An 18,179-nucleotide genomic window follows, 5' to 3' on the forward strand; every position below is an offset into this window, starting at 1 on the left:
CTGCCTATATGCCTCTGTACGAGTCCTAATCTCTCTTATCTTATCTTTGTGGTCTTTCCGCGAAATATAAGTTGGCGGCAGTAAAATTGTACTGCAGTCGGCCTCAAATGATGGTTCTCTAGATTTCCACAGTAGCAGTTCACGAAAAGAACCCCTCCGTTCCTTTAGAGACTCCCTCCCTAGTTCCTGAAGCATTTCCGTAAGACTCGCGTGATGATCAAACCTACCAGTAACAAATCTAGCAGCCCGCCTCTGAATTGCTTCTATGTCCTCCCTCAATCCGACCTTATAGGGATCCCAAACACTCGAGCAGTACTCAAGAATAGGTCGTTTTAGTGTTTCATAAGCGGTCTCCTTTACAGATGAACCACATCTTCCCAAAATTCTCCCAATGAACCGAAGACGACTATCCGCCTTTTCCACAACTGCCATTACATGCTTGTCCCACTTCATATCTCTCTACAGTGTTACGCCCAAATACTTAATCGACGTGACTGTCTCAAGCGCAACCCTACTAATGGAGTATTCAAACATTACGGGATTCTTTTTCCTATTCATCTGCATTAATTTACATTTATCTATATTAGAGTTAGCTGCCATTCTTTACACCAATCAAAAATCCTGTCCAAATCATCTTGTATCCTCCTACAGTCACTCGACGACGACACCTTCCCGTACACCACAGCATCATCAGTAAAACAGCCGCACATTGCTATCCACCCTATCCAAAAGATCATTTACGTAGATAGAAAACAATAGCGGACATACCACACTTCCCTGGAGCACTCCAGGTGATACCTTCACCTCCGGTGAACACTCACCATCGAGGAAAACGCACTGGGTTCTATTACTTAAGAAGTCTTCGAGCCACTCACATATTTGGGAACCAATCCCATATGCTCGCACCTAAGTTAGGAGTCTGAAGTGGGGCACCGAGTCAAATGCTTTCCGGAAGTCAAGGAATATGGCATCCTTCATCAGTGGCTCACAAGATATCATGTGAAAAAAGAGCGAGTTGCGTTTCGCAGGAGCGATGCTTTCTAAAGCCGTGCTGATGCATGGACAGCAACTTCTCTGTCTCAAGGAAATTCATTATATTCGAAGTGAGAATATGTTCGAGAATCCTGCAACAAACCGATGTTGCAGAAAGTCAGTGCGACACGGACTCAGCAAATTGTTGGAAGACCCTCTGCCTCTATACCTGTCCACAATAGCGACAGTGTTGCCGGTGCAGGATTTTGTGCAGGAAATGACCTCTCGATTATGACCCATAAATGTTCGATGGGATTCATGTCGGGTGACCTGCATGGCTAAACCGTTCACTTGAATCGTTCAGAATGTTCTTCAAACCAATCGTGAACGATTGTGGACCTGTGAAATGGTGCATTGTCACGCACAAAAATTCCATCGTTGGACATGACGTCCATAAATGGCTGTAAATGGTCTCCAAGTAGCCGGACGTCCATAGGACCCAGTACTTTCCATGCAAACACAGCTCACACCATTATGGAGTCATCACCAGCTTGTAGTGCCTTACTCATAACTTGTGTCCATTGCTTCGTGGGACCTCCGTCACACTCAAACTGTACCATCAGCTCTTAACAACTGAAATCGGGACTCATCTGACCAAGATACGGTTTTTCAATTGTCTAGGGTCCAACAGATTTGGCCTCAGACTAAGGAGAGGAGCTGCAGGCGATGTCGTGCTTTCAGCGAAGATAACTGGCGTCGGTCGTCTGCTGCCATAGCCCATAGCCAATTAACGCTAAATTTCGCAGCACTGTCCTAACGGATACGTTCGTTGTACGTCCCACACTGATTCCTCTGGTTATTTGTATTTCTTGTCTGTTAGCACTGACAACTCTTCGCAAACGCCGCTGCTCTCGGTCGTTAAGGGAAGGCTGCCAGCCACTGCGTTGTCCATGGTGAGAGATAATGCCTGAAACGTGGTATTCTCGGCGCGCTATTGACACTGTGGATCTCGGTATACTGAATAGCCTAATGATTTCCCAAATGGAATGTCCTATGCGTCTATCTTCAACTACCATTCCAAGTTCAGAGTCTGTTAATTCCAGTCGAGCGGTAATAATCACGTCAGGAAGTTTTTCACACGAGTCCCCGGAGTACAAATGACAGCTCCGGCAATGCACTGCCCATTTATAGCTTGTGTACGTGATATTACCGCAATCTATATATGCGCATATCGCTGACGCATGACTTTCGTCGCCTGTGACTACAGAGCGCCAGCGTTAGGAAATGCGTTGGGGGAAACAGGCGCAGTGCCTAACAGACATGGCGATGCACTCAGTCGCTGCAGCTTCCGAACGGAAGTACGAATATATATGCATGTAACTAATACACTGAAAACAGTTGGTGGAGGAGATACCCAGGACTCACGAAAACTCTGAATGTTTATAAAGGAGGTCACAGTGATGGGGGGGGAGGGGTGTTTGAAAAGTTTCTAGCCTAACAAAGAATGACAGTAATTGGCCGCGCGGAGTAGCCGTGCGTTTTCAGGTGCCATGTCACTGATTGCGCGGCCCCTCCCGCCGGAGGTTCGAGTCCTCCCCCGAGCATGGGTGTGTCTGTTGTTCTTAGCATAAGTTAGATTAAGTAGTGTGTAAGTCTAGGAGCAGATGACCTCAACAGTTGGGCCCCTTAGGAATTCACACACATTTGAACATTTCTTGACAGAAATTTCATTATACCTACTTATTTTTCAATATAACATCCGCTTACACTAATACTCTTGCGGGCACGCTCAGATAACTTGCCGCGCGTGGTAGCCGAGCGGTCGAGGGCGCTTTGTCACGGTCTGAGCGGCCCCTCCCGTCGGAGGTTCGAGTCCTCCCTCGGACATGGGTGTGTGTTTTCCTTTGTGTAAGTTAGTTTAAGTTAGATTAAGTAGTGCGCAAGCTTAGTGACCGATTACTAACTTCTGCAAACCATTGAAATAAAAGGTCTGAGTCCAACAAAGAGTTCACAGTATCAATCACTGAATCATCGTTGTCAAATCGCCTTCTTTTGAGGTCTTTTTTTTAGGTTAGGGGTAAGAAAAAATGTCTGATGGAGCCAAATCTGGAGAATATGGCGGATGACGTAACATTTCGAACCCGTAGTCACGCAATTTCCAGTGTTCTTTGTACGCTGGTAGGTTTTCCTGGTGCACAAGAACCCCACGCGCCAATTTTTCAAGCCTTTTTTCTTATCTCTTCTCTCAAACGGCGCAGGAGGGTGCAGTAGTATGATGCATTGATAGTTACGGCTTTTTGCAAGTGATCGACCATAATTACCCCTTCTGCATCCCAGAAGACCTATGCCGTCACCTTAACGGCTCATTTCTGCGCACGGAATTTTTTTGGGGTTGGGGACGAAGGATTTTTCCATTGTTGTGATTCTTGTTTTGTCTCAGAATCAAAGTGGTGAACCTTCGTTTCGTCGATTGTCACATACCTTGCAAGAAAGCTGTCTACATGCGATTCAAATTTCTTCATAACAGTCCACACGCTCACGTCTCCGGTCTGCATTCAACTCGTTCGGGACCCACCGAGATGAAACTTGCCGCATTCCCAAAATATCCACAGCAATGTCATGAGCACGCCCATAGGAGATTCCAAATGTGGTTTCAATGTGCTGCAAAGTTGTTCGATGATCCTGCAAAATCGTATCGTCAATTGCACTCACTGTTTCATCAGTGGAAACGGTGACAGTCTCTCCGCTCCTTGACACATCTTCCACACTCGTTCTTCCACTTTTGAAGTTGGACACCCAGCTTTTCACTGTTGCAGGAGACGGAGCTCTGTCCTTAAGCGTTTTCCGAATGTCCTCCGCAATTTCCTTGGGCGTCATTCCCTTCAAATGAAGATATTAAATCACAGCTCAGTTCTTGATTCTCTTGGTATTCACCACTTTGGTTACACTACGGTATACAACGCATCCTAGCGGCAAAACTAACGAAGCTAGAACTGGGAAATTTGACTTGCATACCCACGAAAGGCCATAACAAATGTAGGTGGTGTTGCTTGTGCCAGACATTACGGCAATCACACTATGTGATCAGAAGTATCCGGACAACACCAAAAACATACCTTTTTCATATTAGGTGCCACATACTGCCATGTACTCCATATCAGTGACCTCAGTAGTCATTCGTGAGACAGCAGAATGGGGGCCACCACGTTACACACGGACTTTGAACGTGGTCAGGTGATTGGGTGTCACTTGTGTCATATGCCTGTACGCGAGGTTTCCACACTCCTAAACATCCCTAGGTCCACTGTTTCCGATGTGATAGCGAAGTGGAAACGTGAAGGGACAGGTACAGCTCAAAAGCGTACAGGCCGACCTCTTCTGTTCACTGACAGAGACTGCCGACAGTTGAAGAGGGTCGCAGTGTGTAATAGGCAGACATCTATCCAAACCATCACACAGGAATTCCCAACTGCAACAGAATCCACTGCAAGTACTATGACAGGCGTGAGGCGAGAGAACTTGGGTTTCAAGGTCGAGCGGCTGCTCCTAAGCCACACATCCCGCCGGTAAATGCCAAACGACGACTCGCTCGGTCTAAGGAGCGTAAACATTGGAGGACTGAACAGTGGAAGAACGTTGTGCGGAGTGACGAATCACGGAACACAGTGTGGCGATCCGATGGCAGAGTGTGGGTATGGCTGATGCTTGGTGAACATCTACCAGCGTGTGTAGTGCCAAGAGTAAAATTCGGAGGCGGTGGTGGTATGGTGTAGTCGCGTTTCTCATGGAGGGGCTTGCACCACTTGTTGTTTTGCGTGCCACTATCACTGCACAGGTCTACATGGATGTTTTAAGCACATTCTTGGTTCCCACTGTTGAAGAGCAATTCGGGGATGGCGATTGAATCATACAACACGTTCGAGCACCTGTTCATAATGCACGGCATCTGGCAGAGTGTTTACATGACAATAACGTCCCTGTAATTGACTGGCCTGCACAGAGTCCTGACCTGAATCCTATAGAACATCTTTGGGATGTGCCCGGCCTCACCGACCGACATCGATACCTGGAACCTGGAAGCTGTCATCAAGGCTAAGGGTGGGCCAACACCATATTGCCCCCTGCGGGTCCGGGGGTTAGAATGGGCCTGAGGTATTCCTGCCTGTCGTAAGAGGCGACTAAAAGGAGTCCCTCCCCCTCAAGGGGGTAGTTAGCGCCTGCGTCCGGAGACGGACGGCTCCACGACCTATATTTGCGGTCATTTCTGTTTTTCACTTCTTCTGGTTTCTTCCTTCCTCTGGTTGGGTTCTTCTCCATCTCACTGTCTTACTTACTCTTTCCCTTGCCTTCTTCTCCTTGCCTTCTCTGGTCTCCGCCTCGGCGTTTGAGACACTCTGTCCTTGCTCTCCCTCTCTCCCTTCTTTTTCCTCTTCTTCCTTCCTCCCTGTGCGTGCCTGAAGGCCGACCCATGCATTCGCACGCGTAGCCGGTGACGGGGTAACGCGTAAGTCCCCGCCCTGGGTAGACAAGTAAGGCACCCACGTAGCCCCCGGTAAAGGCCAGGCCCAGGGAGGGGTGATTGCCTGAGCTGACACCTTCTGACCATGCCGATTGGTCCCTCCGTCCGTTTCTCGGGAGGTGTGACCTGAGGTGTAAACATTCACCTAAGGCGGGAGTGCCCTCTGAGAGGCTCCCCACAAGGAAGGAGCGCGCCATCGGAGACGCTGGCAATCATGGGGGATTCCTCCGTAATGAATTTCTCTTCTTCTTCCCTCTCGACTTCTGCCCAAAAACGGAAACTTGACCAGCCACCAGTGACAAAAGTACTACCGCCTGCCCCAAAGTTCCTCGTAGTTTCTCGATCTGAGGACGGAAAGGATTTTTCCTCTGTCAATCCTTTCGTTATCCAGAAGGGTGTAGATGCCATAGCCGGATCTGTCAAGTCTTGTACCAGGTTGCGTAACGGTACCTTGTTACTAGAAACTGAGAGCGCCTTTCAGGCACAAAAACTGCTTCGGGCCACACTCCTGTACACGTTCTCTGTCCGGGTGGAGGCTCACCGCACTTTGAATTCGTCTCGTGGTGTGGTATATACTAGATCACTCGACGGATTGACTGACCAGGAGATTCAGTCTTTCCTCGCTGAGCAGGGCGTGATGGCTGTCCATAGGGTCATGAAAAAGGTCAACAATGACCTTGCACCGACCCGGACACTTTTCTTGACCTTTGATAGTGTTCAGCTGCCGTCTCGCATCAAAGCGGGCTACGAGGTTATTTCTGTTCGCCCCTATGTCCCGACACTTACGCGCTGCTACCAGTGTCAGCGTTTCAATCACACTCGCCAGTCTTGTTCCAATGCGGCTAAATGTGTCACTTGTGGCAGGGATGCCCATGAGGGTGACTGTCCACCTCCGTCTCCTCGTTCTGTGAACTGTCAGGGTGACCATGCAGCGTCCTCCCGCGACTGTCCCATCTACAAGGAAGAACGCTGTATACAGGAAATTTGGGTCAAAGAGAAAGTGTCCACTTCGGCTGCTCGCAAGCTATTTGCTAGTAGGAAGCCCACGCTGCTCCCAGCGGGGAAGTACAGTACTGTCCTCGCCTCTCCTCGGACTACCAGGGAGGTGGCGACCCAGACATGCGATCTGACCTTCAGCACTACGGTCGTCCGTTCGGCCAGTGCTAAGATCGCCCGGTCGACGTCTCCTCTTCCTCCCATCACCACTCAGACACAAGCACCTTCATCAGCTTCTGCCAAGACGAAGACCCAGAAGTCAGATGCACGGGCCTTCTAGAAGGAACCGTCCCGTGCAGACTTCCTACGTACCTCGAACTCCCAGCCATCGACCAGTACTACCACTAAACGACCTTCCAAGAAGGCTAATAGGAAGCACAGTTCTCCGCCACGGCGCATTTCTTCTGCTGCGCCACCCAGTGGTTGCCGCCCCAGGCCATCATCCGTTTCGCCTGGCCGCACCGCTGGTAGCCGAACATCTGGCCGTTCACCGGCGGAGGAAGCTCCCCCTCCCGACCATCTTAACAAGATGGCCGATGAACCTATAGAACCAATGGACGATGACTGTCCACCTACTGATAGCGGCGGCTGTGCTCGCTCGAAGCCAGGCCCTCAGCGGCCTTCGAGGTGACCCCTTCTTGCATCTCCTTTTCTTTTTCTTCTCACGATGGCACTTATTCACTGGAATATTCGCAGCATTCGCTCCAACCGAGAGGACTTGAAGTTGCTGCTCCGCTTGCACCGTCCGCTCGTCGTAGCCCAGGAAACGAAGCTACGCCGATGCGATCAAATTGCCTTGGCACACTACACCTCTGTGCGTTTTGACCTACCCCCTGTGGCAGGTATTCCGGCTCATGGATGGGGTTATGTTGCTGGTCCGGGATGATATTTACTACGATCCCATCACATTGCACACCAGCCTGCAGGCAGTTGCCGTCCGAATTACTCTCCCCACTTTTCCATTTTCCATTTGTACCGTTTACACTCCATAGTCGTCAGCCGTTACCAGGGCAGACATGATGCAAATTATTGCTCAGCTACCTGCACCATTTTTGTTAACTGGAGACTTCAATGCCCACCATCCCCTTTGGGGCTCTCCAGCATCCTGCCCGAGGGGCTCCCTGTTAGCAGACCTTTTCAACCAGCTCAATCTTGTCTGCCTCAATACTGACGCCCCTACTTTTCTTTCGGACACATCTCACACCTATTCCCATTTAGACCTCTTTATATGTACTACCCAACTTGCACGCCGGTTTGAGTGGTATGCACTTTCTGATACAGTGACGAATTGTATCAATTATAAACGATTACGTGCGCAGTGTCGTCTTATTATTAAAGAAAGCAAGAAAGCCAGCTGGGCTGCTTTCACAAGCACCTTCAACAGTTTTACTCCTTCTTCTGTTCTCTGGGGTAGCCTGCGCCTGCTATCTGGCACTAAGGTCCACTCACCAGTTTCTGGCTTGACGGTCGCGAATGACGTCCTTGTGGCCCCTGAGGATGTCACCAATGCCTTCGGATGCTTTTTCGCAGAGGTTTCGAGCTCCGCTCATTACCACCCTGCCTTCCTCCCCCGAAAACAGGCAGAGGAGGCTAGGCCACCTAACTTCCGCTCCTCGAATCGTGAAAGTTATAATGCCCCATTCACCATGCGGGAACTCGAAAATGCACTTGCCCGGTCACGGTCCTCCCCTCCAGGGCCTGATTCTATTCATATTCAGATGCTGAAGAACCTTTCTCCTGCGGGTAAAGGTTTCCTTCTTCGTACTTACAATCGCATCTGGATTGAGGGACATGTTCCCGCATGCTGGCGCGAGTCTATTGTTGTACCGATTCCTAAGCCGGGGAAGGACAAGCACTTGCCTTCCAGTTATCGACCCATCTCGCATACCAGCTGTGTCTGTGATGGAGCGAATGATTAACTCTCGTTTGGTTTGGCTGCTCGAATCTCGACGCCTACTTACCAATGTACAATGTGGATTTCGTAGGCGCCGCTCTGCTGTTGACCATCTGGTTACCTTGTCGACCTTCATTATGAATAACTTCTTGCGGAAGCGCCCGACCGCGGGACCGCGGCTGTGTTCTTTGATTTGGAGAAGGCTTACGACACCTGTTGGAGGGCGGGCATTCTCCGCACCATGCATGCATGGGGCCTTCGCGGTCGCCTCCCTCTTTTTATTCGTTCCTTTTTAATGGATCGACAGTTCAGGGTACGTGTGGGTTCTGTCCTGTCGGACACCTTTCGCCAGGAGAATGGGGTGCCACAGGGCTCAGTTTTGAGCGTCGCTCTCTTCGCCATAGCGATCAATCCAATAATGGATTGCCTCCCAGCTGATGTATCAGGCTCCCTTTTCGTGGGCGATTTTACCATCTATTGCAGCGCGCAGCGTACATGTTTCCTGGAGCGCTATCTTCAGCGTTGTCTCGACCGTCTTTACTCCTGGAGTGTCGCTGTCGCCAATGGCTTCCGTTTTTCTACCGAGAAGACGGTCTCTATTAACTTCTGGCGCTACAAAGAGTTTCTCCCACCGTCCTTACGACTCGGTCCCGTTGCTCTCCCATTCGTGGAGACAACAAAATTTTTAGGTCTTACATTTGACAGGAAACTTAGCTGGTCTCCACATGTGTCATATTTGTCTGCCCGTTGTACCCGTTCTCTAAATGTCCTCCGTGTTATCAGTGGTATGTCGTGGGGAGCTGATAGAACCGTCCTACTTCGCCTATATCGGTCGATCGTCCGCTCCAAGCTGGATTATGGGAGCTTCGTATACTCCTCTGCACGGCCGTCCATCTTACGCCGCCTCAACTCCATACAACATCGGGGTTTACGTCTTGCGATCGGAGCGTTTTATACTAGTCCCGTCGAGAGTCTTCATGCTGAAGCCGGTGAATTGCCACTCACCTACCGGCGCGATATTCTGCTTTGTCGGTATGCCGGTCGACTACTGTGAATGCCCGACCACCGGTTTTATCATTCCTTTTTTGACGACCCTCTCGACCGTCAATACGGGTTGTATGTCTCTGCCCTGCTACCCCCTGGAGTTCGCTTTCGTCGCCTCCTTCAACACCTTGATTTTTCACTCCCTGCAACCTTTAGAGTCGGCGAGAGCCACACGCCACCTTGGCTCCAGGCTCAGGTTCGCGTTCACCTTGAACTCAGCTCGCTCCCAAAGGACGTTACCCTCGGTTCGGTATACCACTCCCGTTTTGTCGAACTTCGTTCGAAGTTCATTAATATGACCTTCATTTATACAGATGGCACTAAGACCAATGACGGGGTCGGGTGTTCTTTTATTGTCGGGGCACAAAGTTTCAAACACTGGCTCCATGGCCATTTTCGGTCTTCACAGCTGAGCTCTTTGCCCTCTACCAGGCTGTTCTTTACATCTGCCGCCACCGACATTCTGCTTATGTCATCTGCTCCGATTCCCTGAGCGCCATCCAGAGCCTCAGTGATCCGTATCCGGTTCACCCTTTCGTGCACCGGATCCAACGCTCTCTTCAGCAGCTGGTGGACGACGATTCTCCGGTTAGCTTTATGTGGGTTCCTGGCCATGTCGGTATCCCTGGGAACGAAGCTGCAGATGCCGCGGCCAAGGCTGCGGTCCTCCAGCCTCGGACAGCTTCCTGTTGTGTCCCTTCATCAGATTGTAGCAGGGTCGTTGTCGGCGCATTTTATCACTGTGGCATGCCGATTGGGCTGCACATACGGACAACAAGCTTCGGGCCTTGAAACCTCTTCCCGCGGCTTGGACGTTCTGCTCACGCCCTTCTCGGCGGGAGGAGGTCGTTTTGGCCCGGTTACGAATTGGACACTGGCGGTTCAGCCATCGCCATCTGCTGACGGCTGCGCCGGCGCCGTTCTGCCCATGTGGGCAATTGCTGACGGTCCGCCACATTTTAACGTCCTGTCCGGATTTTAATACACTGCGTCTTGATCTTGGCCTGCCATGTACTCTGGATGCCATTTTAGCGGATGCCCCAGGAGCAGCTGCTCGCGTTCTTCGTTTTATCAACTTGACAAATCTGTCTAAGGACATTTGATTATGCTGTCTTTGTAATCCTATGCCTGTCAATCAGTGTTTTATCGTGTTTTCCCTTTTAGTTGCTGTTTTAAACTGGTGCCTCGCGGTGCATTCCTAACGTAGTCTGGGCGCTAATGACCATTGTAGTTGGGGCGCCCTAAAACCACAAAAAAACACCATATTGAATTCCAGCAGCACCGATGGAGGGCACCACGAACTTGTAAGCCATTTTCAACCATGTGTCCGGATACTCTTGATCACATAGTGTATCTCGGACTAAAATCTTTTCGACCGCCTCTTGTATCAAACACTGTTTTACAGTAACAAGCAGTTATCGAATTGTAAGCGACCACCCACGAACGAGCAACGTGCAAGCAGACCTCATCATTCTCTAAAGGAATCTGTATGTAAATATTGTCACAATAAAGCACTATATGATAGCAGCATGGTGCCCAAACGCGTCGTACTAATAAATATTGTATAATAAAAGTGACTGTAGCCGAAAGTACTTTCATAAATTTTGTGATATAGTCATAGACCTGGACAAATACCATACAACATATATAAATATAAGTGTAAAGGCAAGTAACTGAACGGGTTATTGCAGAGATATAGCTATTATTATTGCTTTCGCAAACACAGATCTCAAGCTTCTGCCGATGTTCATGTGGCTCAATACAGTTCCGTATTTATCGTTACTACGTCGACAAAATTGCTCTAACCAACAAGAGGACGGTGTAAGCTTGTAATCTGTCTTGGTAAAATTTATAATAATTCGAGTTACCATGTACAAATCTGTCTTAGTTCTTCACCATGTACTATTCTTCGCTGTTTCGTCCAGTTCCTAGAAAGATATTCCTTTCCCGAGATCTGTTAGCCATTTCTGCTTATATAAGTTTACTTCCCCTATCTTCTCTATACGAATGCTTCACGTGACAGTTCTCACCTATTTTAACACATGTATGGAGGCTTTATTAAAATCCTCCTGCGTCTGCTGCCATGTCATCTCAGAAAATACTTAAAATGCTGTAATACTGAAATATACAACTTTTTTGCCGTATTGTAGCGGCACTCCTCGAGGTGTGGCCTGACTGAGACGTGGGCGCTTCAGTACATTGCTTTTCTAACGCTGTCACAAGACCACTGTCGTCAAATTTCTCAAAATTTTACTGCCCGAAAGTATCACTGATGGATGTTAGGAGAGAGATAGAGGATGTGTGACTATTCGCGCATTTCTCATATTGGTAATTGGTAGCCCACACTTGATCAACGACGAGATGGTGGGAGCCACATTTTCCTGCTGCCCATTGCGAAGAAACTACACCAGTTGTGCATGCACTGTTTAGCTGGTCATGGCAGTGTCCGATGACGCCTCTGTCCTGCGATTACATGCAGCACGTATTATAGGAAACTCTGGCATCCATTACACTGAAAGCCTGTAGCCGTCTCCCTTTTTCATTTTGTCAGGATTTCGATTGCCTCTCTTATTTTTTGTGCGTGCGTCCATGCGAGCTGAAAGACACTTCATGCATTGTCCACAACTGCATCGGTTCTCCACAAGTGCCGACCTGTTGTGCTACCCCAGCCGAACATAACGCTCATGCTCTGCTATGCAGGTCCTCAGTGTAGGCAGCACTGCACACACATATCTCATATACACTTGCCTCGTTCAGAGCTTTTACTGCATCCTTATTCGATATATGACGGTAGCATCTGCTCCCGAACGAACAGTTACCGTAGATGACCATGCAGCTTTGCTAGAAATGAAATGATAATTAAATGGACACCCTAGCTGCAAGCAGGCGTTGTTGTACTTCATTGGGGACATGTTGAAAATGTGTGCCCCGACCGGGACTCGAACCCGGGATCTCCTGCTTACATGGCAGACGCTCTATCCATCTGAGCCACCGAGGGCACAGAGGATACTGCGCCTGCAGGGACGTATCCCTTGCACGCTCCCCGTGAGACCTACATTCCCAAAATGTCCACACCACTACATTCGTAGTGCGCCTAATAGATGTTTGCCCATCATAGCTATTACTCCTGGCAGATTAATGTACCACGTCCCGTACGAGTTCGGGCATTACGCGTGCGTTCGCACAAGAAGGTCAATGGTCAGGAAGCCACATTTTAACTATATATGACGGTAGTATGTGTTCCCGAAAGAACAGTTGCCGTAGATGACAATGCAGCTTTGCTAGAAATGAAATGGGTCAGATGGATAGAGCGTCTGCCCTGTAAGCAGGAGATCCCGGGTTCGAGTCCCAGTCGGGGTACACATTTTCAATATGTCCCCAATGAAGTACATCAACGCCTGCTTGCACCTAGGGTGTCCATTTAACCATAATTTCATCCTTATTCGAACCTAAAAAATTATGGATCTTGTGGCTACTCAGGAATACTGTTTTAAAGCCTACTAAGAGGAACATTTTGCTACTCGATACCAGACGCACTTGTGTATGGCATGTGCGCTACCAGAAGCATTTACTTCATTTTGTTTGCCTAGCTTAAAGTTGAACTTCTTATAGCGCTGCTAATTGTTGTGCTATCGTGTCCGATGTCTGATAAGGTGTTAAACAATTCTTTCGTTCCTTGTTTGCAAAGTTAACGCCGTGAGCTCGGGCAGCATTGTTTCTAGAACGGAACACTTCTGAGCCTCCGTGTTTTTCCAGTTCCTGTAGTTTTTTCAAAAGCTTGTATGAAAACGTCGGGTGTTGACAGAGACAAGACGGATTGTATTGCCACTCCATCCGTCCCTCATAATTTTCACTACGCCAAGTGAAAAAAGGTTTGCCGGCCGGAGTGGCCGTGCGGTTCTAGGCGCTACAGTCTGGAACCGAGCTACCGCTACGGTCGCAGGTTCGAATCCTGCCTCGGGCATGGATGTGTGTGATGTCCTTTGGTTAGTTAGGTTCAATTAGTTTTAAGTTCTAGGCGACTGATGACCTCAGAAGTTAAGTCGCATAGTGCTCAGAGCCATTTGAACCATTTTTGAAAAAGGTTTAATAGAAACATAATCGCAAGAGGTCACAGCTGTTAGGTGATATTCGTTCCTGAAGAATTTGAACAGTCTGATCTTTTGGTACGTTGGTAAAGAGAGAAGTTGGCTATTATATCAGTTTGTTATGCGTGCTACTCTTGCATAAGGTTGACCAAGTTAGTTTAATCATTCACATTTGATTCTGTGTGTCTTACAATGGTACGTAGTTTTCTTTGTACAATGGATTAGTCGATCTTATTAATGGTGAGCCTGAGGGGGCAGCTTTTCTTACAGATCTTAAACACTCCTTAAATTAATGGTGTTACAGGAAGACTATTTTATCCGCCTAAAAGCAGGAAAACACGGCCCCCGCCAGCTTATCGCCGATTCGCGATGCGCTACCACTTACCAACAATTAGGGAACCTCTGAATAATCTGCCGTACAGCCAGTCCATCTGCCCTAACACCAGCCGGAGATCTCTTAGGGCCAATAACAATCTAGGAACTTTACCGTCGGTGGTCTTATGACACAGCAAGGAATAAAATACATTAATAAGCCCTCTCCTATTGATAAATTAATGTACGATCTGAGAAAGGACCTTGCAACGTGGCCGAAACGTTGTATATTTTAGTATTCTAATATTTTAAGTATCTTATTTGATGACGCAAGGTGCACCCAGAAGTATTTTAATAGGTATTTTATTTGATACTTCCTGGCACATTAAAACTCTGTGAAATATTGTCGCTTTACATGTTGGCTCATTATTTTTTAAGATTCGTACTCATTCCTTGATGGCCACTTCATTTTCTTTTAAGTTATTGAATCCACAGTCACTGTGTTCGAGCATCATCATGAAATTAAAGTTCAGGTGGTGCCAACTACAATACTTCGTACAGATCACTTCTTAACGCTCGCAGTATGCAGGGTCGTACTCGGGACGTTGACGTAAAGTGACCAAAACCGGAGATTCTTCCTTGGAGCTGACTCGGCGTGCTTACCAAGAATATATTACCCGTGATGTCTGTCGCGAAAACTACGATGTCGTAAAAGTAGATAATGGGACGTCAGAAAGAGAAGTCAGCTCCCGGGGTCGGCGCCAAATTCTTAACTCCGACTCGTCCTGCGCAACGCGAGTCTATTTCTGGGGGAGCTGACTGTCGCCTTTCTGAGAGGCAGGCATTCCGGGGTATTACAGAGACGGATGTCAATTACAGTGACCCCGAAAACACACACTGGCACATTACGTTATTTAATGTTACTCTGTTAACCGTTACTACAGACTGTTCCCGTAGTCAACGGAAAGCTTCACGAAACAGAAGTTTATTTTACGGGACATAATAGGTCTTCAGAGTTTAGTTATGAACTCTTTTCTCTGTCATAACTTCGAAGAAAATGTTGTAGCTCAGTGGTTAGTGCTTCGTAAACCAGAAGAGCAGAGTTCACATATCCATTTATAGCGTCCCCATGGACACTTTTGACAGCTAAATATAAAATATACATACTGTATGGACTGTTGTTAAAAGTGAATTACTATTCTGATACTAGAAACAGTGATGAAATCTGTAATTATGTACATTTAGTAAATATTTCCATTATGATTTCTAATGATTATGAGAAGGATGTATATAGAAGAAGCCAACATGTAATCGCTCTCTGTTCTGTTCGTTTCGCTCTCTCTTGCTGCTGTCTGGTCGTTTTGTTCACTCGCTATTGATCTGAGGTACTCGATGTTAGTAACAGCGAATTGCTGTACTCGGGTCTGTTATTCTGATTTATTCTTGAATAGAGAGTTAGCGGTGAATGTGGTTACATGTTTTCATTTATAGAAATGTAATTCCCATTTGTGACATTCTTGAGTTTTCAGTATTTTTAGTGCACGCTGATGCGGATGCGAACGGAACATCGATGGTCTCCTTGTTGTCCGCCATTACGCCGAAATTTTAGTTTTCAGTAATTAATTATGAAATAGCGCAACCTAAAGCGTACAGACAGTTATATTATCATTCCACATGAGTTTTCAGATCTGACTGTCACAAATATTTTTCTACAAAACGTATAGGGCTGACGTAAGTAAAAAGTCCAGAATTGATAATGGCTTGGCTCAAGGCTTAAGGTAAAACAATTAATTCTCAGTTTATGCTGGTGTAAAATGAAATACATTGAACCTTAACAATATTACTGATTCATGGAGTATATTTTGCTGTATTGAAACCGTGTTTTTGTGGTGTCTAATTCATACTTTATGCTCACGTAGATGCAGACGCTTAACGTCGCGAGATTGTTTTTCTTGCACAGACGGACCACATCTACTTGAATACTTTTAAAGATGTAAGCTCCAATTACTTTCGATATATAAAGTACTGAGTAGAACAGATATTGTTTCTGTAGCCTACGTTTAATGCAAAAGTGTACCAACAAGAACCCATACAATTACTTTCACGTTTATAGAAGAAGTATGAAACTTCCTTATCTTAAAGAGCGTACAACCTTTAGACATTTATAAGGTACACCACTTGCAGAAAAATTTTTGTGTCCATGACAATAATAAATTCTGCTTCCAAAAGACACTAACCAAAAAAATATTAATATTTTCTACTAAGACACTACACATTCATCCATTCTAATATAGGTTTACGAATGTTTCGAGGAGGACGCGCTTCCATAAAACTAAACTGTGGCCCTCAACAACGCCATTTCCGCTGACCACAATGAAGATGGTTGCTAGCATTACAACTAGTAGGTGATTTTCTTAAAGTCTTCAAAACCGTTGTGCAAAAATACGCAAGTTTCAAGACCCACAAGTCACATAGTGTTGCGCCTACGAAAACCGTATCCTTCCCACAAAATGGAACGTATTCCTATCACGATTGGCCAGCTCTTCTTTGTCGCTGTCGTTAGCCAGTGGTCTAGAGGTTAGCGTGGTTGCCTTTAGATCACAGGGCTCCGGGTTCTCTTCCTGGTTGGGCCGGCGGTTCTCTTCGCTCTGAACTGTGATGTGTAAGTGTTTGTGTATTTTATCTCGTCGCCCTCGGACACTCAAATCACCGTATTGTCGCCCAATAGGAAGAGACAGAACTAGTGGCCGAAGAACCCCTGGCGGTGTTTCATGGGCTTTGAAGCCATATGATCATTTCATTTGTTTTTCCTCGCTTTTCTACCTTCAGAGATTCCCACCGAAGTACAAACATTCCTCTCTTTTATTTTAATTCTTATTGTAACAGTCTCAGTTGCTACTGATGACACTCGATAACTAGTTCAAATAGCACATTTAATGATCTTCAGATCAGTCTTATTTTAAAATTGTCACTATTTCCTAACAATAATAAAAAATGATAAATGCGATACAGCATACCTTGCTCTTTTTGAACTGCATTTTATTGTAGTTCTAACATGCTCATCTGCCTCGATCATTCTTACCCTGCTGCATGTGTGTGTGTGTGTGTGTGTGAGTGTGTGTGTTACACGAGAGTGTGAATAATGTTTTAGGATGTAACATCGGTTGTAATAACTGACTGTATTAAAAAAATGTGCCCTTCGCGGACAAGCACAGCCATATATTTCCTACTCAGAAATGGAGAAAAGAACGGGAAGGCTCTAAAAGCTGAAACAAGTCTAATCTGAAGATGATAATTAAATTTGGTCTAAAGTAGTTATCAAGGGTGACTAACTGGAACTGAGACTAAACAATAATTATAATTTAAAAAATTATATAACTGCGACACCTCACAGGTCAGCATGTCATCCATTATTCCTCTCTTTACCGTAATCCACTACCACCGTCGCTTAATTTATTATTCCTTTGTTGCTGAGTTCATAAATGTAAGTGTTTCTTAAATATTACTAAAGTTGTCCAAGTGGAAAATAAAAAATGTACACTTCTAAAATGGGGCGTTCGAACGTCATATTTGCACGTTTATGCAGAATCAGATCCGTTCTGAATTACTGGCAAAATTCCTTGAAGAAATCTCAAACAGATGTAAGTAGTGCCTGGTGGTACAACGCGCAAAAACATAAGACATCTCTGCTACGGTTTCTTAACGCGAGTAAACTACTTCACTGTACTTTCAGTAGGCTAGTAAAAAACAGATAGTCTTTTATTTGTTGTTGTCTCTTTTTACTTTACCCGTAATTTCAAAAATTCAACTATCTGCCGTTTCATCTATATGGTTTCATTCTGACGATATGACAGCAAAATTTTAATCTTCTTTTTCTGATGCCCCTGTGAATGCATTCTGCATTACTTGCATAATTCTGAGGCTGACCTCGTCGCAAACCCATTGCGGAGTCGAGTCAAGATTGGTTTCTGAGTGCTTCTCATGTATACTTTCCTGTTCAATATTATTTTGAGACAGAGATATTTGGTTTAGTGAAAGAGTTTAATACTTCAGTTCTGTATGTTTGGAGATGAACTTGTTACAGATAGTTTTCCACGTTCTTTTTTTATTGATTTAGTTTTAGCATTCTCGTTTTCTATTCAGTTTCATTTTTACGAAATGCTTTTTCTGATATTGCTGAACTGTTGGATTCGCCAGGTCTTGCCGTATTCTTTCTCGATATATATATATATATATATATATATATATATATATATATATATATATATATATATATATATAAAGAACCTGCAGGAACGGGACCAACGACGACTGAAGAGAATCGGTCAGCGTGACAGAAGTGCAACCCTTCAGC

General features: G+C 46.3%; 1 non-coding gene across 1 annotated transcript; it reads right to left on the reverse strand.

The window, feature by feature from the left end:
- Positions 1 to 12,349: 12,349 nt before the first annotated feature.
- Positions 12,350 to 12,424, reverse strand: Trnat-ugu. The gene has a single exon. It is a non-coding gene; the product is annotated as a tRNA-Thr (tRNA).
- Between the last annotated feature and the right edge of the window lie 5,755 nt (positions 12,425 to 18,179).

The sequence above is a fragment of the Schistocerca americana genome, chromosome 5, assembly GCF_021461395.2.
Source record: "Schistocerca americana isolate TAMUIC-IGC-003095 chromosome 5, iqSchAmer2.1, whole genome shotgun sequence".
Lineage (NCBI taxonomy): Eukaryota > Metazoa > Arthropoda > Insecta > Orthoptera > Acrididae > Schistocerca > Schistocerca americana.